This window comes from Thalia democratica, chromosome 2 (genome assembly GCF_965202585.1).
Source record: "Thalia democratica chromosome 2, ktThaDemo2.hap1.1, whole genome shotgun sequence".
NCBI classification, from domain to species: Eukaryota; Metazoa; Chordata; class Thaliacea; order Salpida; family Salpidae; genus Thalia; species Thalia democratica.
The window spans coordinates 1,887,490-1,898,942 of record NC_139166.1 but is presented as its reverse complement, the minus strand read 5'-3'; the positions used below and the strand labels follow the sequence as shown (position 1 = coordinate 1,898,942).

At 26.2% G+C, this 11,453-nt stretch overlaps 1 long non-coding RNA gene across 1 annotated transcript; it reads left to right on the top strand.

Annotated features, from left to right (window-relative positions):
* The first annotated feature begins 601 nt into the window (after window positions 1–601).
* Window positions 602–10,959, top strand: LOC145829654 (uncharacterized). Its single transcript, XR_014369565.1, has 6 exons — window positions 602–784; window positions 1,133–1,217; window positions 5,561–5,653; window positions 6,480–6,564; window positions 9,074–10,009; window positions 10,889–10,959. It is a non-coding gene; the product is annotated as an uncharacterized LOC145829654 (long non-coding RNA).
* The last annotated feature ends 494 nt before the right edge of the window (window positions 10,960–11,453 follow it).

The following is an 11,453-nucleotide window of genomic DNA, read 5'->3' as shown; positions in this document are numbered from 1 at the left end:
AGAGTTTTATTTTACTATAAAAAAAATTATGAATTTATTTTTTCAAGAAATAAATTTACAAACTGAGTTTTTGTCAAAGACCTTGTCAGTGCTAAATAAATCTTATTTAAATAGATATAGAAATAAATTCATTATTTCTCCTCTAGTAGTTGAGATCTTTTTATTTTTTTTATTAAAACCAAAATATGAAATAAATTATAATACCAATACAGTATCTTTTCAATAGTTGTATACTATAAAAAATATTTTTAATTATCAAATTAAGTTACTACTAAAATGGGACAAAATAACTTGTGCTTAAAATCCTTCAACAAAACTTTTTTAATTTAAAATCAAAGTAATTTAAGATTTTAGTTTTTTGTAAAAACTGAGTGATCATATCTAAGGGTGTAGGGGGGTAAATAACTTTTTCCACAATTTATTCTTATTTGTTGAATTTTAATGTTTATGAAGCCAACGCTTAAGAGCCAATATAATTTGTTTTTAATAATGTTGAACCCACCTACATTGTTAACAAAGTAAAGTTGTTTTCAAGATTTAAATGTTAAATTTGTTAGTATTTTAGAGGCAAAACTGTAATAGTTTTTTTTTCTACAGACTTTAAATATTCAAACTAAACTAAAGATAAAGTCAAAATTGGAGAATGCTATAGATTACCCCCCATAAAACAAAAACAGTGAATAAAGAGAAAGAGGTGAAAACAAAAACAGCAAATAAAGAGAAATCACAAAAAGCATGTTTTCTCCTTCCTACGCTTTTTGTGATAAATGTCTCAAGTTTTCAGGTAATTTTTCTTTAACATTTAGACAATTATCTGTAAGGAGTTGATTAACTTTAACCAATTAATTTTCATTCAAGGAAAAAAGTCAGCATTTGTCTGTAAATTATATATTTAACAAAAAAATTAAATACAGCTTGTTTTAACTATTGCAAGGAACATTTCCTTATAGTTTGAGGTTTTTATCTCAAAAAATGTAGAAGGAGATAGGTTTTTAGTGGTTATACAATTTTTAGTCAAAAGTTTAACAACTTAATTTTATAGGCAAACAGATCTTAAAATTATAAACATAACATAATGATCAAATAAACAAAAATTTTTAATTCAAATATTGCATGCTAATTATTTTAATAGATTTTTAATCCCTGGTGAGATGCTTTCATCACATGGCCAACGACAAAAAATTTAGGAAATCACAGAAAAACTCAACAAATAAACTGTTAGTTTTATTAATAATTATTTTAGTTGGTTTTTTGTTAATTATAAGTATATTTTGTTTAAATTAGGACAAACTTAAGATATACTTTGTTAGTTTTATTATTACTGAAAAGTTTTTTTTGTTTAATTCAAAAAAGATATATATATATAATTATATACCCACTTAGTATTGCTACTAAATATTATAATAAATTAAAAACAGGGTTGCCACACTTTCAGAATAACTCAGGATTTTTTCAAACTCAAGTTGACTCAGGATAATTTTGTATTTTTATAAATCACTCAGTATAATTTTTTTTTAATTAAAGAAAAACTCTGGACACGTTTTTGTCTAAGTTTTTAACTTGAATTTATTTTAAATATTTTGTTCTTTTATGACAAATTTAATTGGTAAACTTAAGTTTTGTTGTTTATTAAATATTAAAGAAAACTTTTTAAAGAGTTTTAAAAAACTCTGGATGACTCAGGACAGTTTTCTTTCATTAAAAGAGAAGCAACCCTTTTTGTTTATTATTCAAAAATAAAATTATGTTACCAATTAAGGCCAACTGTTTTAATTAAATTTTGCATCCTTGTTTTTTTTCTTTTAGTTCCCTTAAACTTTTCTATATATTGTTTCTAAATAAATATTATAAATGACAACACACTAAGATAAACATCATGTACAATAACTGTTACATTATAACCTATATAACTCTATAAATGTAAACTTCAAGATTGCCACAAGGTCAGGAAAAACTAAAAAAAATGATAAAAGACAGGAAAAATTGGGGTTTTTGAAAAAGTCAGGAAATTTGACATAATTTGATACAACATCAGATTTTGTCAGTTCAAGTTTACAAAATTCCTTATTTTCCAAAGCCTTCAAATGTTAAAAAATTAAATTAAAGTCCCTTAATGTTAGTCTGAAATTGCAAAATTTTACAAAATTACTTAATTTTCAATGTCTTCTTATGGTATAAATTAGTAAAATATTCTTATAAAACTGCAAAGATTTTCTATAAACCTATTGAACAACTACTATACTTGAACAAGCAGTTTTTGTATACTTTTTAGTATTGATGATCTGTAGCAAGGACACTTCCATAGTAAAACTGTGATATATACACAAAAGTTTATCTAGCATTATTTTAGAATCAAAGTGTTTTTGTTTAATAAAATAATTAAGCTCTCTATAATTACGCACTAAGTTTATCATTTAATGTAACAAGTTTATGTGTATACTTTACCTATTTATAATTATTTCAAAGTTGTTTAATTTCAAAAATAAGTAAGGCAGATTATTTTGTTAACTTGTAATGTATCTACTGCATTTTACTTGTTGTTTCATTTGTTTTGAACTCTGAATATGTAGATCGAGACAACAATGACCATGTGTGGAAGTGAACTCTTAAAGCACCCAAATGTAATATAAATAAGTAATATAAATAAAAAATTGCCTGCAGAGGGTCCTAAGCATAAACGTCCTAGAAAGTCACCCCGTCTGCAGGAAAAGTATGAGCAAAAAGGTCAGGTTGACAATCTGCCCACAGACAGTCAACCAGACCCAACTGAGACTTTGGATGTTGGCCACCAACAAATAATGTATTGTTTCTTTTTTTTGACAAACTGTGTTTGTATGTTAGAAAATACAAATGTTTTGCTGATAGAGCTGTTTATTTCAAATACATCAATCATACACAGATGGTTCAAGTGATGTAATGAAAGTTAGATGATTGAATTCAGCAAAAAAAAAAACTGTTGTTTTAAGCTTTATAAAAATAAGATTCAAAGCTTTATATAGTTTGAAGTTTTTGATTATGTACTTTAGAATAAGTTTAAATTAAGAGTTTGATATAGAAAAGTCTGGAAAATTTTAGTAAAAAGTCAGGAAATTTTTCTCAGCTTGGTCTGCGGCAACCCTGAAAATAGCATTAAATCAACCTGCTATCTGGTTGACTTTATTTTATATTACTTGATGTTTAAATAAATGGAACAACAGTGAAACTGATATTCCATTACAACATAATTTATCCAGACAACTTTTAAAAGTTTCAGTTTGTATTTGAATACATCACATGTCAACTTATAAATAAATAAAAAAACAAATATTTATAAATATTACAGAAAGTTTTGTCAAAAATTAATTAAGTGATAAAATATTTTATGTTCAGTAGCTATCACACTTGAATTAAAATAAACATTCTATTAAGATTAAATCTTTATTTTTATAAATTGTTTTAAAATTTCTGAAAAAAATACTTACATATAGACTACATAAACTATTTATGTTAAGGCCATAAGGTGGGAAGGAGATAAATCACTTTTTTACTACTTGATTTTGTTTTGTAGAGTTTTAAATAAGCTAGAACTTGCTTTTTACAAGTTTTAGATGTTCAAACTATTTTTAAAATGAAGCTGAAGAATACAAAAATTTCTTAATGGGAGGAAAAAACTGCAATATTGAATAAAATAGAACACAATTATTTGTTTATGTAAGGAAAAACAACAATATTGAATAAAAAAAAATCACTAAAAATCTATTTCATATGATAAAATCCTGAATTTTTCAAAAATATTTCTTTCAATGTTTTAAAAAACCTCTCATAAGAAGTTAATAAATTTTTGACTCATTTAAACTTCTATAACCCTCTGCTGTTATATTCTCTTCTACTTTGTATGTTTCTTCTTTAGTAGGTACGATTTCTACAGTTGAAGGTTTGGCTGTAGATGTGTGAGAATCTGCTAACAGCTCGGAGTTACTTTGTTGAGCTTGCCTATTGTAACTCGAAGCCTTATCGGCCGAGTGTGCACGCTTTGTGTGCTTCTTGACCATACCAGAGATGCTGGATGACGAAAAGGGTTTGGGTTTTCTGGTATTGGAACTCATACGTCAAGGTATTAACCAAACGTAGAGTTCTCGTAATGAAATCAATAGCAATTAACCGAGTTAGAACTCAGTAATGCAAACAGTTAAGAATTTACCCAATTAACCGAGTTAGAACTCAGTAATGCAAACAGGTAAGATTTCTACCGCAATTAACCGAGTTGGAGCTCAGTAATGCGAACTGTTAAGATTTCACCGCAATTAACCGAGTTTGACCTCAGTAATGCGAATAGGAAACAAGGTATGGTTAATCGAAGCTCGTCTAGTATTATGTTGACCACTTATGGTTGTCAATTGATTAGTAACTACTTAATTATACAAAAGTTATTGTTGTAATTAAACGTTAACTTCCTATGCTCTAACTTTAGAAGTTTAAATTTACTTAATTATATCTTACTATTACTAAATAGAAAATTAGCAAACTAAGTTTATTTACAGTTTTTAACAATACAATACGATATAAAAAGAGACACTCACACACATGCAGGTCAGAGCCCAGAGGTTGATAATATCTCACTAGAATTTACTCGCGATTTGGTTTTAAAAGAACCAAATCAGTCTATGGTTAATCAGATAGCAGTCGCCTAGGGGTGGTTTCTAACGCCGGTAGTAGTTGTCTTGTTTTGAAACTGAATCCCTGAATCGAACGTCTAAGCGGAATGGCTAAGTGGAAACTGCCTCTTCGCTGAATGTATATACTCAAAGCCTTCTGTGAGATCTTATGCGTTAAGTCAAACGTCTTCGCTGAGTGTGTAATTATGAATGCCCGCGCCCTTACCGCAACGTTTGGTTTTGTGCGCAATGGCTTGCATAGAAAAAAGGTTACTCTCTTCTCTCGGAAGCAGTGTGAAGCAGGCGCAATACTTACACTTCTAAAGTAAATTATTTGTAAAATAATATTAATATAGATCAGTATTTCCCAAAGGGGGCCACAAGCAACAAAGGGATAAAAAGGAAATGGGGGGACATAAGGTCATAACTTGAAACTTACACTAGATATTTGAGTTGCAGATGAAATGCAAAAAATAAAAAAAAGGTGTTAGGTATTTTTTATGATAGTTTATTAGTAATCTTGTTGAATGAGGCCATGGCTATTTTAATTTTTTTAAAGGTGGCCATTTGCAAAAAAGTTTGGGAAACCCTGTTATAAATTATTATAAGTATTGCAAGAAAAAACTTTCTTTTAGTTTGAGATATTTATTTCAAAAAATGTAGAAGATTTTTTTTTTGATCTCTATTCATTCACAGTTTATTCTTCATCTCCCATTAGGAACTTACTGTACTCTCACATTTTAACTTGCTTTACTTCAAAAATAGTTTTTATAAAATAAATCTGTGATAAGTAATTTGTAGCATAATCAAACAAATCTCTATTAAGTTAAGTAGAATTTGAATTAATTAAATAAACAAATATTTTTAATTATATATATAACATACTAATTATAAAAACAATTATGACATACTGATAATTTTTATAGAAATTTGTGCTTAAATCTTGGTGAAATTTTCTTCTCAAGTTGCATTAACAAAATAGTTCCAACTTCCACAGGAAATCACAGATAAAATAAATAGTTAGTTTTGTTAATTATTTTATTTAATTTCACTGTTAGTTATAAAGCTTTTTTTAATTTAGACGAACTTAACATATACCGTGTTAGTTTTGTTAAAAATTATGTTTTTGTTGTCAAATTGCTAAAAATAAAAATTTAATTTAACAAAAGCCCAGCTAGTTTTACCATTAGTTATAAAAAGGCAAATATAAAAAAGTTAATAAAAATTTAATATTTCATTAAAAATGTAATACTTAATTAAGCAAGGAACTTTTCCTTAAACCAGGGTTGCCACTTTACCTGGAATTTGAAAACTTAGGCAAAAAATACCTGGAAAAACCTGGAATTTCGAACAAAAATCACTAAAAAAACTTAGGAAAATCCCGGAATTTTCACATTTTCAGTAGTAAAACTTCAATTTGACTCAAAAAATCTATCAAATAAATATAAAATTTTTGTCATTATCAAAAAATTTTTTATTATGAAACACATTTAAATTAGCTGTACAGTATCTTCTCAATCTTTTTATACTACTTAACACAGTTCTTACCTAAAACTAAATTTTAAACTAAAAAAATACCCAATAGTCTGTACTTTTAAAAACCTGGAAGAAGTTTTGAAAACCTGGAAAAGCTTTTAAAAAACAAGTGGCAACCCTGTTAAAGTTTGAGGTTTTTATCTCAAAAAACGTAGAAGGAGAAAAGTTTTTAGTGATTATACAATTTTTAGTCAAAAGTTTAACAACTTAATTATATAGGCAAACAGTTCTAAAAATTATAAACATAACATACTGATCAAATAATTAAATATTTTTAATTTAAATATTGCATGCTAATTATTTTAATAGATTTTAATTCCCTGGTGAGATGCTTCCATCACATGGCCAACGACAAAAAATTCAGGAAATCACAGAAAAACTCAACAAATAAACTGTTAGTTTTATTATTGATTATTTTTAGTTGGTTTTATTGTTAATTATAAGGTATATTTTATTTAAATTAAGATAAACTTAAGATATACCTTGTTAGTTTTATTATTAACAGGGTTGCCGCACACTCAGGGAATTCAGGTAAACTCAGGGAATTTTCAAGATATAAAAAATCTCAGGGAAACTCAGGGAATTTTGATTCTTTTTTTAAACTCAAGGCAGTTTCGGTTTTTTTAAAAACTTCAGGGAAATTTTAAGATTAAAAAAAAAACTCAGGTAAATTTTTTTCTAGATCTAGAATAAGATTTAATTAATCCAGTTTCAATATTTTGTTCAAAAAAAAAGTTAATTTTATTTTTTTTAAGTGCTTATTTAAAAAACTCTTAGCCTTGCGGCCAGTTCTCCAATTAATTAACATTGTAATTTTTTAATAAATAATAAAAATTTTAAGGATTTGAAAAAAACTCAGAAAAACTCTTAAGTTTAAGGTTACTCAGGGAAGTTTCTGGTAAGTCAGGGAAGATTTTTTGACTCAAAGAGTGACAACCCTGTATTAATTAAAAGTTTTTTTTTGTTTAGTTCAAAAAAGATATATATATAATTAATAGATACCCACTTAGTATTTACTACTAAATATTATAATAAATTAAAAACAGTGTTGCCACACTTTCAGAATAACTCGGGATACTTTTTTAACTCAAGTTTACTCAGGATAGTTTTGTATTTTTATAAATCACTCAGTATAAGTTTTTTTTAATTAAAGAAAAACTCTGGACACGTTTTTGTCTAAGTTTTTAACTTGAATTTTAAATGTTTTGTTCTTTTATAACAAATTTAATTGGTAAACTTAAGTTTTGTTGTTTATTAAAAATTAAAGAAAACTTTTTTAAATGTTTTAAAATATTCTGGATGACTCAAAATAGTTTTTTTACTAAAGGAGAGTCAACCCCTTTTTATTTATTATTCAAAAATTAAACTTTGTTACCAATTAAGGCAAACTATTTCAATTAAATTTTGCATTATTGTTTTGCTTTTAGTTCCCTTAAACTTATCAATGTGATTTTTCTAAATAAATATTATAAGTAAATGACAACACACTAAAACAAGCAACATGTACAATAATTGTTACATTATAACCTATATAACTCTATAAATGTAAACTTCAGGAGTGCAACAAGGTCAGGAAAAACTAAAAAAAAAGATAAAAGTCTGGAAAAAAAAAGGGGTTTTTGAAAAAGTCAGAAAACTTGACAAAATTTGATAAAACTCAGATTTTTTCAGTTCAAGTTTACAAAATTCATTATTTTCCAAAGCCTTCAAATTGTGAAAAATTAATTTAAAGTCCCTTAATGTCAGTCTGTAATTGCAAAATTTTCCTAAAAATTTACAAAATTACTTAATTTACAATGCTTTCATATGGTATAAATTAGTAAAATATCCTTTATAAAAATGCAAATTTTTTTCTATAAACATATTAAACAACTACCCTACTTGAACAAGCAGTTTTTGTATGCTTTTTAGTATTGATGATATGTGGACACTTCCATAGTAAAACTGTGATATATACACAAAAGTTTATCTTGCATAATTTTAGAATCAAAGTTTTTTTTTATAAATCAATTAGGTTTTCTTTAATTAAGCACTAAGTTTATCTTTTAATTTAACAACTTTATGTGTATAATTTACCTCTTTATAATTATTTCAAAGTTGTTTAAATTTGAAAAATAAGTAAGGCAGATTATTTTGTTAACTTGTAATGTATCTACTGCGTTTTACTTTTTGTTTCATTTGTTTTGAACTCTGAATATCTAGATCGAGACAACAATGACCATATGCGGAAGTGAACTCTTAAAGCACCCAAATGTTATATAAATAAGTAATATAAATAAAAGCCTGCCTGCAGAGGGTCCTAAGCATAAACGTCCTAGAAAGTCACCCCGTCTGCAGGAAAAGTATAAACAAAAAAGTCAGGTTGACAATCTGCCCAGAGACAGTCTACCAGACCCAACTGAGACTTTGGATGTTGGCCACCAACAAATAATGTATTGTTTCTTGTTTCAGACAAGTTGTGTTTATATGTTAGAAAATACAAGTATGTTGCTGATAGAGCTGTTTATTGCAAATACATGAATCATACACAGATGGTTCATGTGATGTAATGAAAGTTAGATGATTGAATTCAGCAAAAAAACTGCTGTTTTAAGCTTTATAAAACTAAGATTCAAAGCTTTATATAGTTTGAAGTTTTTGATTATGTAATTTAGAATAGGTTTAAATTAAAAGTTGGATTTTAAAAAGTCAGGAAAATTTTAGCAGAAATTAAAGAAACTTTTCTCAGCTTGATCTGTGGCAACCCTGATTTAGGCAACATAAACAATTTTTATTATACAATATATTAAGGCTATCAGGAGAAGTGGGAAAAAACTATTTAACTACATGATTTTATTTTTTGCAGTTTTAACTAAACTAGAACTTGCTTTGCACACATTTTAATATTTAAACTAATTTTTAAGGTCAAGCTAAAGAATACAAAAAGTTCCTTATGGAAGGAAAAACTGCAATATTGAATAGAAAAGAACACAATTATTTGTTTATGGAAGTAAAAACAACAATATTGAATAAAAAGAAATCACTAAAAATCTATTTCATATGATAAAATCCTACATTTTTCAAAAGTATTTCTTTTAATGTTTTAAAAAACCTCTCATAAGAAGTTAATAAATTTTTGACTAATTTAAACTTCTAAAGTAAATTATTTTTAAAATAATATTAATATAGATCAGGGTTTCCCAAAGTAGGCCACGAGCAGCAAAGGGGTAAGAGGGGGGGCATGAGGTCATAATTTGAAACTTACACTAGATATTTGAGTTGCAGATGAAATGCAAAAAAGAAAAAAAAAAGGTCTTAAGTGTTTTTTATGGTAGTTTATTAATAATCTTGTTGAAGGGGGCCATGGCTTTTTTAATTTCTTTTGGGGGCCATTTGCAAAATGGGGCCATTTGCAAAAATGTTTGGGAAACCCTGTTATAAATTATTATAAGTATTGCAAGAAAAACCTTCTTTTAGTTTGAAATATTTATTTCAAAAAATTTAGAAGACTTTTTTTTGATTTCTATTCATTCACAGTTTATTCTTCATCTCCCATTAGGAACTTACTGTACTCTCACATTTTAACTTGCTTTACTTCAAAAATAGTTTTTATAAAATAAATCTTTAATAAGTAATTTGTAGCATTATTAAATAAATCTCTACTAAGTTGAGTAGAATTTGAATTAATTAAATAAACAAATATTTTTAATTTTAAATATAACATACTAATTATAACAATAATTATGACATACTGATAATTTTTATTGAAATTTGTGCTTAAATCTTGGTGAAATTTTCTTCTCAAGTTGCATTGACAAAATATTTCCAACTTCCACAGGAAATCACAGATAAGCTAAATAGTTAGTTTTGTTAATTATTTAATTTAATTTCACTGTTAGTTATAAAGCTTTTTTTTTTAAGATGTAACGTAATAAGGCGTTAAATCCTGGAGTATTTCGCTTTTTTTTTTATTTAGACGAACTTAACATATACCGTGTTAGTTTTGTTAAAAATTATTTTTTTGTTGTCAAATTGCTAAAAATAAAAATTAAATTTAACAAAAGCCCAGCTAGTTTTACCATTAGTTACGAAAAGGTAAATATAAAAAAGTTAATTAAAAATATAATATTTCATTAAAAATGTGATACTTAATTAAGCAAGGAACATTTCCTTAAAGCAGGGTTGCCACTTTACCTGGAATTTGAAAACTAAGGCAAAAAATACCTGGAAAAACCTGGAATTTCGAACAAAAATCACTAAAAAAACTTGGAAAATTCCAGAATTTTCACATTTTCAGTAGAAAAACTTTGATTTGACTCAAAAAATCTATCAAATAAATGAAAAGTTTGTGTCGTTATCAAAAATTTTTCATTACGAAACACAATTAAATTAGCTTAACAGTATCTTTTGAATCTTTCTATACTACTTAACACAGTTTCTTACCTAAAACTTAACTTTAAATTAAAAACATACCTAAAAATCTATACTATTAAAAGCCTGGAAAAAGTGTGAAAACCTGAATAAATTTTGAAAAAACGAGTGGCAACCCTGTTAAAGTTATAGGTTTTTATCTCAAAAAACGTAGAAGGAGATAGATTTTTAGTGATTATTAGATTTTTAGTCAAAAACTTAACAACTTAACTATACAGGCAAACAAATCTTAGAATTATAAACATAACATACTGATCAAATAAACAAATATTTTTAATTCAAATATTACATGCTAATTATTTTAATAGATTTTAATTCCCTGGTGAGATGCTTTCATCACATGGCCAACGACAAAAATTCAGGAAATCACAGAAAAGCTCAACAAATAAACTGTTAGTTTTATTAATAATTATTTTTAGTTGGTTTTATTGTTAATTATAAGGTATATTTTATTCAAATTAAGACAAACTTAAGCTATACCTCGTTAGTTTTATTATTAATTATTTTTTTCTTTTTTAATTCAAAAAAGATATATATAATTAATAGATACCCACTTAGTATCACTTCTAAATCTTATAATAAATTAAAAACAGGGTTGCCACACTTTCAGGATAACTCAGGATTTTTTTTAAACTCAAGTTGACTCAGGATAGTTTTGTGTTTTTATAAATCACCTAGTATGAGTTTTGTTTAATTAATGTAAATTTCAGGACAGGTTTTTGTCTAGATTTTGAATGGAATTTATTTTCATTGCTTTGTTCTTTTATGACAAATTTAATTAGTAAACTTAAATTTTGTTATTTTTTAAATTAAAAAAAAACTTTTTTAAGCGTTTAAAAAAACTCTAGATGACTCAAGACAGTTTTTTTCACT